Source organism: Hyperolius riggenbachi, chromosome 4, assembly GCF_040937935.1.
Source record: "Hyperolius riggenbachi isolate aHypRig1 chromosome 4, aHypRig1.pri, whole genome shotgun sequence".
Lineage (NCBI taxonomy): Eukaryota > Metazoa > Chordata > Amphibia > Anura > Hyperoliidae > Hyperolius > Hyperolius riggenbachi.
The window spans coordinates 43,403,896-43,422,240 of NC_090649.1; the positions used below are offsets into that span (position 1 = coordinate 43,403,896).

Genomic DNA, 18,345 nt, shown 5'->3' on the forward strand with positions numbered 1-18,345 from the left:
AATTACCGTTTCTGCCAGTGCCAATTTTTGATTTTTCTGTTTTTCTGATTTCCGATTACCCGTTTTTCCGATTTTACGTTTTTACAATTTTCATTTTGACATTTTCAAGTTCTCTGGTTTTTTTTGTTTTTTGTTTTTTTTTTTATTCACAGTTTTCCATTTTCTAAGGAATATTTGATTTGCTTTGTTTTGCATCGGAGAATGCAAAAAATGAAAAATGACAACAACAACAAAAAATAAAAATCAGAGAATTGGAAAATCAAGATTGCCGCAGTAATCCAATTTTTAGCTGAAAAATTTGGCATTCTCTGATTGATCCAATGCTTCTTAATTCTGTGATTGGGCTAAAATGACAGAGTTGTCATAAATCAGATTACCGCAGATTTCCATTTTCCGACTTCCGATCAAAAAATGTTGATTTTCAGGCGGAAATGCAAAAATTTGAATCCCGCAGAATCCGAAACAGCATCCCTGCTACTGTGATACATGGCAATGTGTTTCTCCAATTTTCCCAGGCGTGATTGCAATTCCATTCATCAGAATGCATTCATGCGTTGTGATTCTCTGGTAAACGTTAGAGATGGCCCGAACGGTTCCAGGGGAACTTTGGGTGGTTCGCGTTCGCAGTGAACCAGGAACTTTTTTTCAAAAAAGTTCGGTTCGCCCATAGACTTTAATGCCCGCCAACTTTAGGGGTTAATAGCAAAGTCCCCTTACATAGCAAAACCACCAAATTTGCAGGGTATGTAGAGGAGGGCAGTGACTTTTTGCTTCTTCTGACGGCATGTTCAATCATGTATCTGTACTTGTATCTGTATCAGTACCCTGTACGTGCCAAGCCCAATTCCGGGCACGACCCAGTCATGCTTGGCGAAAATAAAGATTCTGATTTTGACTACAAGAGGGAAAAAAAATTCAAAAAGACCTTATACTTTTTTAAGAAAATCGATTTTAACGTTTCAAAGAACAAAGAGTCGATTCATTAAAAAAAGAACAGATTAATTAAAAAGAACCAGGTGATTCATGAACCGTTAGTATAGCTTAGAATGCATCCTGAGCAGGACGTATAGCTGCCGGCTCCTGCTGTCTCTCCCCACCTGCTTTCACCTGTCACGCTCACCTAGGCTGGCACCCGGTGCACCAGGTGCCAGCCTAGGTGAGGGTGACAGGTGAGGAGGTGGGAAGAGACAGCAGGAGCCGGCATTCTCTGCTATGTGGGAGGCGTCGGAGATCTTCCTCAAGTTAATTGAAGATTGTAAGATAAGAGGATCCTGTATTCGTTGGATCGTTTACCGAGGATATTGGCGTGGGAATTTTTTTTTTAATTGTACAGGTAAGTATTTATGGTTAATTTAGAATAATAAAATACTTTTCTCGTGGTTGTGTTTTTATTTCATTTAACCCTTTGTGGAAATGGGTAAGGGGTACTTTGTACCCCTATACTCATTTCTCCTGGGAGGAGGGTGGGCACCCGGGGTCCCCTTCTTAAAGGGGACTCCCAGATGCCACCATGAACCCCCCCTAGGGAGTCGTCGCCCCCACCTCCTCCTGGGGCACTGAAGGTGGGGAAGAGCCCCTTCGGGGGGGGGGAGGAGGGAAAGGCTTGGCTCCCCTTCCCCCCGAAGCCCCCCCATACCAGTGGGCGGCATTGCAGGAAGTGACGATAGTGGAACGCACGCTGGAACGCAGAAGAGGTGAGTCATCCCCACCCGCTGCCTCTTACTAATAGCGGCGGCTGCTTCTGAACTTAAGCTGGAGGGGGAGCGCAGATGGGGGACCCAGGTGGAGGAGGGGGTCCGACCCCCCTCCCCGCCATTGTGCCCAATACCCCCTTCTTGCCCGCTACCCTCTTGTGCGGCATATGCTACCCCGCGGGTCCGCTAGTATATAATAAAAAAGCAGTTTGAAAAAAAATGCAATGGCAGGTTTCAGGGTAAGATAAACTACACTATGGAAACTCGTAATTTGTAAACAGACAATATGACTTATACACAAAAGCAAATATGATAACTGTATGAGTATACGGGAAATAAGTACGCCAGGGAGGTTAAACACCAAGTGAACACCTGAATTATCTGGCTTTGCAAATTTGGCCTTATTGGCTAGTCATGAGGCAATGCTCATGCAAAAATGCATTTGCTTTCGCATGCCAAACTATGCAGGGTCAAAAACCAACACGGCAAAGCGGTTGCCCTGCGGGAATTAGTTCATGTTTCATTAGCACTATCCAGGAGCGCCACGGGGAGGCTTCCCAATGCCCCCATACAACCGGGGGGGGGGGGGGGCGCAGGGCCCCAAGCTTTCTCACTGCCCGGAGACCACATCGGCACCCCAGAGGAGGAGGCTGGAGGGCGCAGGCGACCCCCCCAAGCGTGGCCAATGTCGGGGAGGGCCGTCCGCAACCGCCCCTTAAATTAAAAACAGCAGTATTCTGTATCAGCTGTAGGCGGGACAAGTCCTTTTTTGGAAAGCTGGTGTAGAGAGCATTGCAGTAGTCCAGTTGGGATGTATTGAAGACATGGTGTAACGATCGGTGTAACACGGAGAGGGTCTGATTACCGGTGAACTGCAGTATCACCGAGAATACAGAATTACCCGATTATTGATGATCTGCAGTATCACCGATAATCAGATATATCTACTAACCTCTGGACACCTGAGATATGCGAGTGTTGGTGCAACAGTAATACTTTGAGTACTGCACCTCAGGAGGAGGTACAGAAGCAGTAAGGAGTACTGCACAGAAGTATGTTCCTTCCGTTGGCCCAGACTCTCCCGGAGGAGGGGCTAGGCTGAGAGTAGGAAGGACAGAGCGTGAGTGACACCAGTGAGAGGGTGTCACTAACAGGTCTGGGAACTGCCTCTAACAGTTAAGGCCAGTTCTCGAGGTCAGGCAAGCCAGGTCGTTAACACACAGACAGATAAGGTACAGATTTAGGAGACAGATACGGAATCCAATGAACAGGCAGGGTTTGGCAACGGAGTATCAGAATAGCAAGGTACAGAATCAGGAGGCAAATACAGAGTCCAGGAACGAGCAGGGTTTGGCAACAGGATTTCAGAAATAGCAAGGTACAGAATCAGAGTTCAGAGGAATAGTCAGGCAGGCAAAAGGTCATAACAAATAATACAGTTCAATATTCCTAATGCTAAGGTGTGAGCTCCTTGATCATCAACACCTTTGGAAACTATGCTAAAACACAGAAACAGACAAGGTCTGAGTGCTACCACGTAGTGATCGCAAAGCCAGACACCAGAGAAATGACCAGCACCCAGTATATATACTATAGTGCTCTCCAGCGCCACCCCTAAGTGCTGGACCAATGGAAGGTGGTGAAAATGTCAGCTGACCAGCTTGATCAGCTGACTCTTCTCTGGCTGTCACATAAGCTCTGCCTCTCAGCGCGCGCACGCGTCCTTCTGAACCTGTGTGGACTAGCAGTCCCAGCCACACCAGACATGTTTTGCAATGTATCCACTGATTCGGGCACGGGGGCCGCCGCACTGCTCTCCAAGCAAGCGGCGGCTTCCCCGCGTCCAACCACAATGTCAGTAGTATTGCTATGCGCGCAATCCGTCGCATCCAACGCGGACTCCACCGCTCTGCCCATGCGGCATGCGGCGGTTTCTTCACGTTGTGCCGCCATGTTGGACGCGGAAACAGCCGCCTCACTCTGAGCACTTGCGGCGGCTTTTCCGCGTTTCCTCACACATGGGCTTTGATTCACTAACCGGCGCTAAGCCGGTTAGTGTGCCTTATCACTTAGTGGGCAGAAACTACAGCGCTAACCTTATCGGAGGTTAGTGTGCTGTAACAATCAGTAGTGTCAGCTAAACACAGTTATCTGATTATTTGATGATCTGCAGAATCATCAAATAATACAGATATATAATGGTTGGAGCAAACAGTAATATACTGATGTTAGATCAGCGGAAAGCTCACCAGTGACAGCTCACTAGCACAAACGTCAGTACTTTAATTAGAGTGTGATCACACGTGTATTAGGTGCACAGTAACACAGGAGTACTCCTATGTGATAGCCCTTGGCTGTAGGGACTATCACTAGTAGAGTGGTCATTCAGGCAAGGTCGGCAACGGGTCGGTCAGCATCAGTACAGAATCGTTAAGCAAAATCGTAGTCAAATACAAGCCGAGGTCGGCAACAGGTCGGATAGGCAAGGTACAGAATCAGGAGGCAAAATCAGGGTCAAGGTTCAGGCTGGAAATCGGCAACAGATCAGATTGGCAAAGTACAGAATCAGAAGGCAAAAGAATAGTCAGAAATTCAGGCAAGGTTCAAAGACAAATAAATATACAATGGTATTGAATGCTACTGATTACAGCTATCAAAGGTCGGAGCGCTAACACAAAGTATTCGCAACAGCAGACAAAGAAGCACTGACAGTTAAAGCCTTAAATATAGACAGAGCATTCACAAGTTCCGCCCAGCAGATTCCAGCCAATCAGTGGTAAAAGTCATCCCCGCCCGGTCATCTGACCGGCTGGACAGCTGACCCGCCTCCTCAAAGCATAAAGGTCCTGTGTCCTGGTGCGCTCGAGCGCTGCCCTACTTTGATGGACTCTGGAAAGGCCTGCTCTGCCTGGCTGGGATGACACGGCGGAATCTGCGGTGACGTCAGGCATGGGAGCTCTCTCCGCTACAGAGGTAATTCCATCACTCTTAACATGTGCCTTATCTAAGGTTAGTGTGCCTTATCTAATGCTGGGTACACACATTGTGATTTTCCACTCGATCCGTGGGATCGATTGTGTCGATTTGATTATTTCCAACATGTTCGATCAGGTTTCGGTGGATACAGCCGTCGATTTTGCATATTAAGTATGCAAAATCGACGGCTGTATCCATAAAAACCCGATCGAACATGCTGGAAATAATCAAATCGATCCAATCAATCCCGCGGATCGAGCGGGAAATCGCAACGTGTGTACCCAGCATGAGTTCGTGTGCCTTATCTGAGGTTAGTGTGCCTTATCTGAGTTATACAGACTAACCAGCAAGCTCATGGTGACCCAGAACTCATTGGAGTGTGTAAGGGACTACAATGGTCCTTTAAATGCCCCTTTACTAAGATGTTAAGAAAAACAAAAGTTTGCTTTCTTAAAACAGAAAGAATTTGTGATAATTCAGGTTGGAGTGAGCTTGAGATTTCTGCCAGGGCATCACTGCTGAATATATGCAAATTAACCATTCTACCCTTAGAAGCTAAACACACCTCCAGAACACTCCTCCAGCGGTTCTGGAGGTGTGTTTAGCTTCTAAGGGTACAATGGTTAATTTGCATGTATTCAGCAGTGATGCACTAGGAGACATCTCAAGCGCATTCCAACCCGAATAGCAAACTTTTGCTTTTCTTATCTAAGTTAGTGTGCCTTATCTGAGTTAGTGTGCCTTATCTGAGGTTAGTGTGCCTTATCTGAGGTTAGTGTGCCTTATCTGAGTTAGTGTGCCTTATCTGAGGTTAGTGTGCCTTATCTGAGTTAGTGTGCCTTATCTGAGGTTAGTGTGCCTTATCTGAGGTTAGTGTGCCTTATTTGAGGTTAGTGTGCCTTATCTGAGTTAGTGTGCCTTATCTGAGGTTAGTGTGCCTTATCTGAGGTTAGTGTGCCTTATCTGAGGTTAGTGTGCCTTATTTGAGGTTAGTGTGCCTTATCTGAGTTAGTGTGCCTTATCTGAGGTTAGTGTGCCTTATCTGAGGTTAGTGTGCCTTATCTAAGTTAGTGTGCCTTATCTGAGGTTAGTGTGCCTTATCTGAGGTTAGTGTGCCTTATCTGAGGTTAGTGTGCCTTATCTGAGTTAGTGTGCCTTATCTGAGGTTAGTGTGCCTTATCTGAGGTTAGTGTGCCTTATCCGAGGTTAGTGTGCCTTATCTGAGTTAGTGTGCCTTATCTGAGGTTAGTGTGCCTTATCTGAGGTTAGTGCCTCTTAAGTAGCTGTGTGCACACTAAAAGATGCACAAAGCTATTCCACGCACTGCACCGTGCATAGCGCGCACAGCGTAATGCGCCGATCTGGTCGCATCCCATGCAACCTTATGGTTGCATCATATACAGTATAGCGGGTGCGACGTTATCGTTGTTGTTCGCGATGTAGCTTTGTGCATCTTTTAGTGTGCACAAAGCTACTTAAGGGGCACTAGTTCAAATAAGGCACACTAACCTCAGATAAGGCACACTGACCTCAGATAAGACACACTAACTCAGATAAGGCACACTAACCTCAGATAAGACACACTAACTCAGATAAGGCACACTAACCTCAGATAAGGCACACTAACTCAGATAAGACACTCTAACCTCAGATAAGGCACACTAACCTCAGATAAGGCACACTAACTCAGATAAGGCGCACTAACCTCAGATAAGGCACACTGACCTCAGATAAGGCACACTAACTCAGATAAGACACACTAACCTCAGATAAGGCACACTAACCTCAGATAAGACACACTAACTCAGATAAGGCACACTAACCTCAGATAAGGCACACTAACCTCAGATAAGGCGCACTTACCTCAGATAAGGCACACTAACCTCAGATAAGGCGCACTTACCTCAGATAAGGCGCACTTACCTCAGATAAGGCACACTAACCTCAGATAAGGCACACTAACCTCAGATAAGGCTCACTAACTCAAATAAGGCACACTAACCTCAGATAAGGCACACTAACCTCAGATAAGGCACACTAACCTCAGATAAGGTTAGTGCTGTAGTCTGTGCCCACTAAGTGATAAGGCACACTAACCGGCTTAGCGCCGGTTAGTGAATCAAGGCCCATGTCTTCAAAACATCCCGACTGGACTACTGCAATGGTCTCTGCACCAGCATTCCAAAAAAGGACTTGGACTTGGTAGATATACTGGGGAAGGGGGGGGGGTGTTAATGAGGTGCTAGGGTTGCTTTTTAAATTTGGGTTTCCTAATTCAGGGAAGCAGCACCTTCATCTTAATCGCTTGCTTTTTTTTTATAACATAATAATATGCTTCATAATGTAACAACATTTCAAATTAGAAACTCCTTACTCAGCTGTCTGCAGTAAGCAATACATATTACAGCAACCTTAACCACTTTACCCCCACGCGTACGGATTTCTCCGCCCCTTTTTTCCCTCCTAAAAAACCAGGGACGGAGAAATCCGTACCTTCTGCGCTACCGCCGCTGTCCGCGCTCCCGCCGCTCGTGCGCGCGCACCCGCCACTCGTGCACGCCGCCGCCCGCTCGCCCGGAGATCAATGAACGGGAAAATCCATTCCCGTTCGTTGATCTAAGCCCCCACAATGATCTGCTGCTTCTTTCAGAAACAGCGAGATCATTGTGAGTCTCCCAGCCTCCTACTGCTTCCTGTAAGCGTCCTTCCGGACGCTTACAGGTCGCATGTAAACAAACACTCTGTGGCCATCTTGTGGCCAAATAGTAAACTACACCCTAAAAGCATTTTACATATACAAACATTACATTTACACAATAAATTAACTCATTACCTCCCACACTCCCCAATTTTTATTTTTTTTTTGTAATTAAAAAAAAAAAAATACAATAAAAAAAAAAAACATAAATAGTTACCTTAGGGACTGAACTTTTTAAATATTTATGTCAAGAGGGTATAACACTGTTACTTTATAAACTGCGGGCTTGTAATTAGGGATGGATGCAAAACTGAAAAAAATGCACCTTTATTTCCAAATAAAATATTGTCGCCAAACATTGTGATAGGGACATAATTTAAATGGTTTTATAACCGGGACAAATGGGTTAATACATTTCATGGGTTTTAATTACAGTAGCATGCTTTATTTAAAAACTATAATGGCCGAAAACTGAAAAATAATATTTTTTTCCCACATTTTTTCCTATTTCCCCATTAAAACACATTTAGAATAAAATAATTCTTGGCATAATGTCCCACCTAAAGAAAGCCTAATTGGTGGCGAAAAAAACAAGATATAGTTCATTTCATTGGGATAAGTAATAATAAAGTTATAGACGAATGAATGGAAGGAGCGCTGAAAGGTGAAAATTGCTCTGGTGGTCAGGGGGTAAAACCCCTCAGTGGTGAAGTGGTTAATCAGAACAGAATCATAAAGGAGTTTCTTCTCCAAAACCTTGCTACGTTTTGCTGCATATTATTACTTTACTAGCTGATTGCCCGGCGTTGCCCGGGAATGTATTTGGCTGGTGTTGGCTCCACCCACTTTTTCTAACCCTAACACACAATTACTCAATGACCAAGTTTGTGAGCTTTGCGGTCTTTGGAATCAATCATTTGCATTGAAATGAAAAAAATGTGATTGGCTGTTTGTGGCTCCACCCCCTTTCCTGAATTTGACCCCAGTCACCCAATGACCAACTGTAGCAGGTTTGAGGCCTGTGCCATTAACAGTGCAAGAATGGCAGCAATTAAATATTCTCCTTGAGAAGCAATAGGTGAAGTTTGATTCACTTTTGTAGGCTCCACCCACTTTTCTGAATATCAAACCCAGTCACCCAATGACCAACTGTGCAAAGTTTGAGAACCCTGCCATTAACAGTGTAAGAATGGCTGCAGTATACATTTTTTCCAGTGAAGTTTGTATTTGTCTCCGCCCACTAATCACCTGGAACTGCCTGCCCGTGTATGTATTTGACCAGTTTTGGCTCCGCCCACTTTTTCTAACCCTAATGCCCGAACACTCAATGACCAAGTTTGTGAGCTTTGGGGTCTTTGGCATCAATAATTTGTATATTCCCATAGAAATTAAACAAATCAGATTGGCTGTTTGTGGCTGCGCCCCTCTCCGACATTTGAATCCCAGTCACCCAATAACCAACTATAGCAGGTTTAAGGCATCTGCTATTACCAGTGTAAAAATGGCAGCGATTTAAATATTCCTCTTGAAAATCAACAGGTGAATTGTGATTGGCTATGATAGGCTCCACCCACTTCCCTGCATATTAATCTTAGTCACCCAGTGACCATCTTGGCAAAGTTTGAGATCCCTGCCATTAACAGTGAAGAAGGGCTGCAGTTTACATTTTCCCAGTGAAATTTGGTTTTGGCTCCGCCCATTTTTTCTAACCTGGACACACAGTCACTCAATGACCATGTTTGTGAGCTTTGGGTTCTTGGCATCAATAATTTGTATTTTCCCAGTGAAATGAAACACATCTGATTGGCTGTTTGTGGCTCTATCCCAGGTATAGGCAAACTTGGCCCTCCAGCTGTTAAGGAACTACAAATCCCACAATGCATTTGCCTTTATGAGTCATGACTGTGGCTGTCAGACTCCTGCAATGCATTGTGGGACTTGTAGTTCCTCAACAGCTGGAGGGCCAAGTTTGCCCATGCCTGCTCTATCCCCTTTTCTGAATTTGAACCCCAGTGACCCAATGACCAACTGTATCATGTTTGAGGCTTGTGCCATTAACAGTCCAAGAATGGCAGCAATTTTAATATTCCTTGAAAATCAACTGGTGAATTCTAATTGGGTTTTTTTTAGGCTCCAGCCACTTATCTGTATATTAATCTGTGCCATTAACAGTGCAAGAATGGCAGCAATGTAAATATTCCCCTTGAAAATCAAAAGATGAATTTTGATTGGCTGCTGTACGCTCCACCCACTTTCCTGAATATTAATCCAAGTCACCCAGTGGCCAACTGTGTCACGTTTGAGAACCCTGCCAATAACAGAATGGCTGAAATCAATGTAACAAATATGATTGGCTGTTTGTGGCTCCACCCCCTTTAGTGAATTTGGTCCCCAGTCACCCAATTTCTGACTGTATCAGGTTTGAGGCCTCTGCCATTAACAGTGTAAATATTCCCCATGAAAATCAATAGGTGAATTTTGATTGGCTGTTGTAGGCTCCACCCACATTTCTGAATAATAATCCCAGGCACCCAGTGGCCAATTGTGTCAAGTTTGGGAACCCTGCCATGTAAAAAATTAAATTTCTGGCACCGCCCACTTTTTGTAACCTTGACATATAGTCACTCAATTACCAAGTTTATCAGCTTTGGGGTCCTTGGTATCAATACTTTGTATATCTGATTGGCTGTTTGTGGCTCCGCCCCTTTCTGAATTTGAACCCCAGTCACCCAGTGACTAACTGTACCAGGGTTGAGGCATCTGCTATTAACAGTATAAGAATGGTAGCAGTTTAAATATTCCCTTTGAAAACCAAAAGTTGAATTTTGATTGCCTGTTGTAGGCTCCACCCACTTTCCACAATCTTAATCTCATTCACCCAATGACCAACTGAGCAAAATTTGACAACCCTGTCATTAACAGAATAAGAATGGCTGCACTTTATATTTTCACAGTAAAGTTTGTTTTTGGCTCCGCCCACTTTGTGTAACCTTGTCACACAGTCACTCAATGACCAATTTTGTGAGCTTTCAGGTTCTTGGCATCAAAAATGTGTGAATGGAAGCAGTTTATCCAGCAAAGAAATCTAACTGGCTGTTTGTGGCCCTGCCCCTTTAGTGAATTTGGACCCCAGTCATCCAATGACTGACTGCAGCAAGTCTGAAGCCTCTGCCATAAACAGTGTAAGAATGGCAGCAGTTTAAATATTCCCCTTTAAACGCAATAGGTGAATTTTGATTGGCTGTTGTAGGCTCCACCCACTTTCCTAAATCTTTATCTTATTCACCCAGTGACCAAGTGTGGCAAGTTTGAGAACCCTGCGATTAACAGTGTAAGAATGGCTGCAGTTTACATTTTCCCATTTAAAATGAATGGCTGAATTTTGATTGGCTGTCTTATGCTCCGCACGCTTTTCCTGGATTTGTAACCTCGGTCACCAAGTGACCAACTGTGCCAAGTGTGGGGACTCTGGCTTGATTACTCTGAGAATGGCAGCCTTTTACATTTTTTCTATTGACTTGAATGGGTGAAATCTGATTTGCTGTTTTTGCTCCGCCCAGGTGTGCAGGGGGGCCGCGAGACCCCCAGAACATGTCATCCCAGGTAGTAAGGGATCTGTATACCAAGTTTCGTTCAAATCGGTCAAGCAGTTTTCGAGTGATCGCGACACACACACACACGCGCACGCACGCACGCACGCACACACACACACACACACACACACCTCCTGCTACAGTGGTGACTAAAGATGTTGCAAACATGGAATTTTCCGTTCACGAACGGCGAACACGAAATTCTGCAAATGTTCGCGAACATGCGAATCTGGCTAACCGCCATAGACTTCAATGGGCAGGCGAATTTTATAACCTACAAAGACGGTTTCTGGCCAGGTCTGGATGTCAGTGGGCTGTGGAGTGTCACACACAGAGAAATGCAATAGTACTATCAGAATACAGTGAAATAATAATGCACTGGTATAAGGATCCCTCCTGTTGGTTGCAGTGGAGCTGCAGCCGAGCAGTTTTTCTGCCTGCATTTGGTTGCTTAGTTTTGATTGCATTCGCAATGAGTCTCTATTGCCATCTGCAGTCACTCTGCAGTTCAGAGTAGCTCAGGATGTTATCAGTTAGCAGTTGAACTGCAGCCAGACAGCTGTGGATTTCTTACATGCATGTGGTTGCATAATTTGGCATGCATTTTGTAATGAGAGTCCTTTCCATTCACAGTCAGCTTGCAGCTTTCAATCAACAACATTGCTTGATTACCATTCAGCTGTGTGAGAATTTGCATGGGAATGTATTTGCCCAGTAACCCCTCTTAACTACAATAAAGACAACAACCAAAAGTGGATTAAGGCAGCGGTCATTTTTATTGGGGTTTAAATTCCAAGAGTCTCTTTATTATAATCAAAATCAAATATTAAATCTTTAATCAAAACTATCAATTAAATGAACTACATTGTAATAACAAATCAGTAATTTTCTTCAGATAGCACAAATGACCACCCAAACCTGGGTGCCATTTCCAACAGCCAGCCTTGCCTCTAGGCTGGCCCCAATCCCACAACCGCGGCCTTTTCAATAGCCGTATTCAAGTTCATATTGAATATGTCTAAACCTATTGTAACGGTTGTGGAGTTCTCTCCATGGTCAGCGCACAGGACGTGCGCTGACACTGCGGAAATCCTCCACAAGTGTATAATTTGCGGGAACCCAGCAAAAGGTGCAACGCACCTGTAGAGGGAAATTCCTGTCGGCAGGTGGAGCTGTGGAGTGCAGAGGAACAGCTCCTCTGCCCTGCCACAGACGCCAGACAGGAATTGCACGAAGGGAAGAAACGCAGGGCAAGATAGCCCTGAAAGAGAGAGATCAAAGCGACAGAGGGTATGTGTGTCCATCAATCTAGTCGCCACCATGCGACGATGAACACACAACCGGGAAGATAAAGTGAGAAGACAATCGCCAGAGATGGCGGTTGCTAACAGCGACACAAGACCGAATAAGCACAGATGAGGAATGTATGTATGTCCAGCAATCTAGCCGCCAACCTGCGACGGCGGACACACAACAGAGGAAACCGAGTGAGAACGCAATCGCAAGAGAAGCGATTGCGAAAGAGAATGAGCACAGGGATAGAATGTATGTATGTGCCCCAATCTAGTCGCCAACCCGCGATGGTGCACACACAACAGCAGATATGATGTAGGAACGCAATCGCGAGAGAGGCGATTGCCAGAGGTGACACAAGGCTACAGCAAGGCAGAGCACGAGAGTAGCAAAGGCACAGCAAATCATACAATGAGAAGATAAGGAAAATAACAAACGCTAACTAAACGCGAACACCGCACTCATTCGCAACAGCGAACGCGTTTTCTGCACGGTCTCCGCGTGAGAAGCACAACAGAGACAAGCACGCCTTACTAACCACCGACAGACAAACATGAAACAGAGGACGCGAGCGCTTGCTTAACGGTTACCTCACCGAGCCTCCAGCAAGCATTCGTAGCAGACAAGACAGATACACAAAAACAGGGATAAGTGAGAGATACGATCCACTGCTCTTTCTGCCAGAGCGAGTGCGATCCAACTATAGAAACAGAGCGAGCTGGATCCACTGCTCTTTCCGCCAGAGCAAGTGCGATCCAAGTATAGAAAGAGAGATGGAGATCAGACGGATCCACAGCACTAGCGCAAGGCGAGTGCGATCCAGGCAAGACAGATCAGATGAGATAGCTGGTAGCAACCGCTGCTCCAGCTATACTCCAAGAACAAAGATCAGAACGACTTCCTGTCAACCACCGCTGGGACAGGACAATCGCAACAGACAAACAAAACAGATATGCAATCCTAACTGCACTAGGGAACCTGCCTAGTGAAGTCCCAGGAATTACTCTAGGCTAATCTTCAAACAATGAGCAAGGCTGACACTCCAGGAGTGTTTCACAGGACTAACCCTTATGACCAGCCCAGGTCTGTGATATCACATGGTATTTATAGTACAAACCTCCAGAGGATGTGGCTGGGAAATTTGCATGACCAACGTATGCAAATTCCTCAGCAGCAGCAAGCTGCAAAACTGACAAAAGGTCTCTCTTCCAGAGACCTGCAGAATGCAGACCTGAACAGTGGTTAAAAAGCTGCCTGCCTGCGCAGGCAGCCGAGCGGATCCTCACACCTATACATGATACATGAACCTTATCAATTCTAAAGAGGCCTGGTTCACCTCCTTCTAATTCCACATGACGAAATGAAATGCCCCCAATCGAAGGAATTTTTCCAATGCTCGGTTAATCCTCTTCCGGATCTTATTCATAAACTTTAGATCCCTGTATAAAGGGACCATGACAGCCTTGGGATTACTTCTGAGAATATTAACTTTGTATTTGGTAAATTCCTCGCCAGATCGTATAAATCCGTCCTTATCCGATTCAAAAACTCCACTGTCCTATATTTCGCAATATCATTTCCACCTAGGTGAATCAAAAGGAGGTCAAGAACCGGCCAACCATGTAATTTCTTATAAATGGCTGAACCGAGGTTTCCCCACCGAAGACCGTGAATGCCCAGCCAAAATATTTGAGCTTCGTCCTTGTTTAGCAGAAGGTTTTCTGAGTACGGCCTGTTCCTAGCCCTCCTCTGGGCCCAATATACAAAAGAATGTCCTACAATCCATATGATTATTTTACCTGCAAGACATTAACGAATAAACAGGTGAGGTGGGTCTCACGTATAACCTGAATCTATTAGATTCCCAACGACCAATACGTTGGACAATCTCATCAGGAAGACCGTGCCTAGCTGCCTCAGATGCGGCTCCTATTTTGAAGGGATGGGACGAGAACTGCATATCTCCCAAACCCAGATGAACCAGGCACCTCCTAAAAACCGAACAAAACTGGAAAGCCGATAAAGCCGATCCATCCCTATGAACCAGAAAGGAATTAGACTGAAGCCGAACACTCATGAATGATAGCACTGTCCTAACTGGACAGCAATCTTCACTATCCAACGCTGCAATAGACAACCAAGTCCCTACCCCCTTCTGATCCATCTTGGAGCGACGTATAAACAGACCCAGCCTGTCATCTATAACACGCACATTGCTAGCTCCCAGAGGGGAAGATGAAGACTTAGTGCGAGCAACCATTTCAAAAATTCTAAGAGCCCCAAAAAAGGCCAAAACAAAAGCAGTTTTAAACAAAGATACCTCATAACAATCCACACAAACCACACTAAGTGATCCTACCAACTCTTTCAGCAGATCAAAAGAAATTGGTCTCCTATTATCAGGCTGACTAGCACCTTTAACAAAACCTTTAAGCACCTGCTTAACCACTGGATAGGTGTTATGACCAGGTGCCTGCACTAGCCTTCTAAAAAATGAGATCCCTGCCAAGGTTTTTGACACTTTAGCCACAGAATAACCCTGTTGTATTAAATGACAAATAAATATGAGAAATAATTCACTTGAATCAGATAATGCAGATGCATCATACTCATCTGAGAATTTGCCCCAAGCTGACCAAGCACTGTTGTAATCCTGCCAAGTCCGTGGGGCAACCGACTTTTTCCCTAAATCAGCGATCATGACCAAATGATTCTCCAAAGATGTTCTGGGCACCTCACTCCCTCTTTTTCCGCATTTACTGCTACCGATCGGAAAGTACCCCATTGCTGTTGAGACAATGAATCTGCAATTACATTCAGTTTACCAGGTAAAAATGTTGCTTTTAGCCATACATTTAGTTTCAGACACAACAGCACCAGATGTCTTAACAATTTCACTACCATAGCTGATTTAGAAGATAAGCAATTAATTGCGAACATTACTCCCCTGTTGTCAGTCTGCAACAGGATTCGTCTATTCTCAAAGTTCTTACCCCAAATGGTCAATGCTACTACCACAGGAAATAATTCTAGTAACAAAATATTTTTTGTGACACCACCATCTATCTAAGATTGTGGCCACTTTTCAGCTGACCAAGCTCCTTGCCAGAAAGCACCATAGCCAATGGCACCAGCAGCATCAGTAAACAGCTCCATATTCTCATCCAGAACAAATTCACTTTGCCATAAAGATCTACCATTGTAATTTAACAGAAAACTGTGCCACACTAACAAATCCTTTTTTATTTCACGGTCTAAAGATACATGCCAGCCAGGGGACTTCAAGCCCGCTATAATGGCAGCCAACCTCCTCGAAAAAAACCCTGCCCATAGGCATTATTCGAGAGGCGAAGGCCAAGTGACCTAGTAGAGACTGTATTTCTTTGACTGTAGCTTTTCTCCTTTGCAGCATGCCATTCAACATTTGTTTTAGCACAGCAACTTTCAACTTCGGGAGTCTAAACTCTATACGGACAGTGTCCACAGTAATACCAAGAAATTCCATTGTTGTACACGGACCAACCGGCTTCTGATGCGCTAGCGGCACATCAAACTCCTCCATTGTATCGCAAAAGACCTGCAGCAGCGCCTGGCATATCTGGGAATCACCTGGACCAATAAACATAAAGTCGTCAAGGTAATGGACCACTGCGCCCTCTTGCGATTTTTGTCTTACTGTCCATTCCAAAAATTTTGAAAATGTTTCAAAGTAAAAGATAATGTGCACCCCATTGGGAGTCATTTATCATAGAAAAATTGGTTATCAAAGGCAAAACCTAAGGAGCTGAAGGCATCTGGGCAAATAGGCAACAAGCGGAAAGCTGACTGGATATCCGCCTTAGCCAGGAGTGCGTTATTACCAAATTTTCTAATCACATCCAGCATCCTATCAAAAGTTAGATACGACACTGATGCTACCTATTTGTCAATGCTATCATTTAAAGAACCATCCTTAGGATACGATAAGTGATGTATCAATCTAAATTCTTTTGTGTTTTTTTGGGGGACAACACCCAAAGGTGATAACCTAAAGTCTTTAAATGGTGGGTCATCAAACGGGCCCACCACCCGACCTGCAACCAACTCTTTCACGATTTTATTAAATGCCACTTGTGGATGCGCATTGACTGATTTTAAATTTGGTACTTTAGCACAACCCTGGCCAACAAAAACAGGTAACTTAAAACCAACTGAAAAACCTTCATTGATTAGCTGGCTGCTCAGATGATCTGGGTACATGCTTATCCATGGTTGTATTTTTTGAAGCCTCACCAGCGTCCAAGCTTTTGAGAAAAAGCTCCTTTGTGCTGTTTTGCGACTGCATCCCCACTCTCTTAACCACTTCCCAACCACCGTATTGACAAATGGCGGCCGGGAAGTGGACCCCGCAAGGACCGCCGTATAGACAAATGGCGGAGGTCCTTGTAGGGGCATGGGCGGAGCGATCGCGTCATCCGTGACGCGATCCTTCGCCTGTCGCCGCTCACCCGCCGCAACATCCCGCCGGCCATACGGAAGCGCCGGCGGGATGTTAAATAGACGATCGCTGCATACAAAGTGTATAATACACTTTGTAATGTTTACAAAGTGTATTATACAGGCTGCCTCCTGCCCTGGTGGTCCCAGTGTCCGAGGGACCACCAGGGCAGGCTGCAGCCACCCTAGTCTGCACCAAGCACACTGATTCCCCCCCCCCCCCCCGCCCCAGATCACCCACAGCACCCCTCAGGACCCCCCCTGCCCACCCTCCAGACCCATGTTTACACCCAATCACCCCCCTAATCACCCATCAATCACTCCCTGTCACTATCTGTCAACGCTATTTTTTTTTTACACCCCCCTGCCCCCTGCCCCCTCCTGATCACCCCACCCACCCCTCATATTCTCCCAGACCCCCCCCCAGACCCCGCCCCCCCTGTGTACTGTATGCATCTATCCCCCCTGATTACCTGTCAATCACCTGTCAATCACCTGTCAATCACCCATCAATCACCCCCTGTCACTGCCACCCATCAATCACCCCCTGTCACTGCCACCCATCAATCAGCCCCTAACCTGCCCCTTGCGGGCAATCTGCCCCTTGCGGGCAATCTGATGATCACCCACCCACATCAATAACTAAGCTTCCCCTATGTCTCTACAGGAACCTCTCCCTTCTCTGATTACTGCAGCCACACCAAGTGAGGATAATGGACGATGCAGCTGCCTTATATAAGGGAGGAGGGGTGGGGGGGGCTCCAGGAGGGAGTGTAGCCTGGTTGCCTACCATGTGTCTGCTGACTGTGATGTAGAGGGTCAAAGTTGAGCCTAATGCTGTAATATCGGGGGCGGGTCAAACTCGCATATAGTTCACGGTTTACCGTGAACCACCAATGTTTGCAGGAATACGTTTGCATGTGAACCGTTCGGGCCATCTCTATCGCTGATGCACTTTATCTACCAGCATGCCCACCATTGAGGTACCACAGCTGACTCTGTCTGGGGGACATCCGGGGTAGCCCAGAATTAATCCAGAGCATGTGCCACTGATCTTTGGGGCTAGCAACGTCCCTGCTTCGCTTGTTGACCGTGGTTACATAACACTATCAAACTAAACTCATCTGAACTTGTTCCTGCTTTTCTGCTCCCGGCAGAGAAGTTAGTAAACATTTCTGCTACTAATCAGGCTGTATTCAGCTGGCAGAGTATCACATGGTTATCAAGAGCTCTCACACGAGCTCTCAGAAGCTCCTCTACTGCAAACAGGATTATCAGGACAGCACATCATCAACACATTTTAGAGCCTAAACCCCTTTGGGACTAAGGAGGTTACAATTACGTTCTCTGCGTGGCTGTGTGTGTCTCGTGGCTGATAGGACGTAATGTCCCTGAAGTCCTGCCACTCCTGATGTTATCACGCACACCCAATGGGGGCGAATTAGCTGTCATATGACAGCTGACATCTCCCCTCACTGATCAGGAGCCATGGCGATTGGCTCCTGATCACGTGATCACTATGGCTTATTGTAGCGATCACAGAAGCACAGCGGTGGCTGAAGAGGAAGAAAATAATACACTCACCTCTCCTGATGTTTCTCCAGTGATCGGCACT

The 18,345-nt window shown here is 45.6% G+C and overlaps 1 protein-coding gene across 1 annotated transcript in view; it reads right to left on the reverse strand.

The window, feature by feature from the left end:
* The window catches only part of LOC137504632 (uncharacterized), a 237,658-nt gene that overhangs the window by 41,278 nt on the left and 178,035 nt on the right, over positions 1-18,345 (reverse strand). The window lies entirely within an intron of this gene.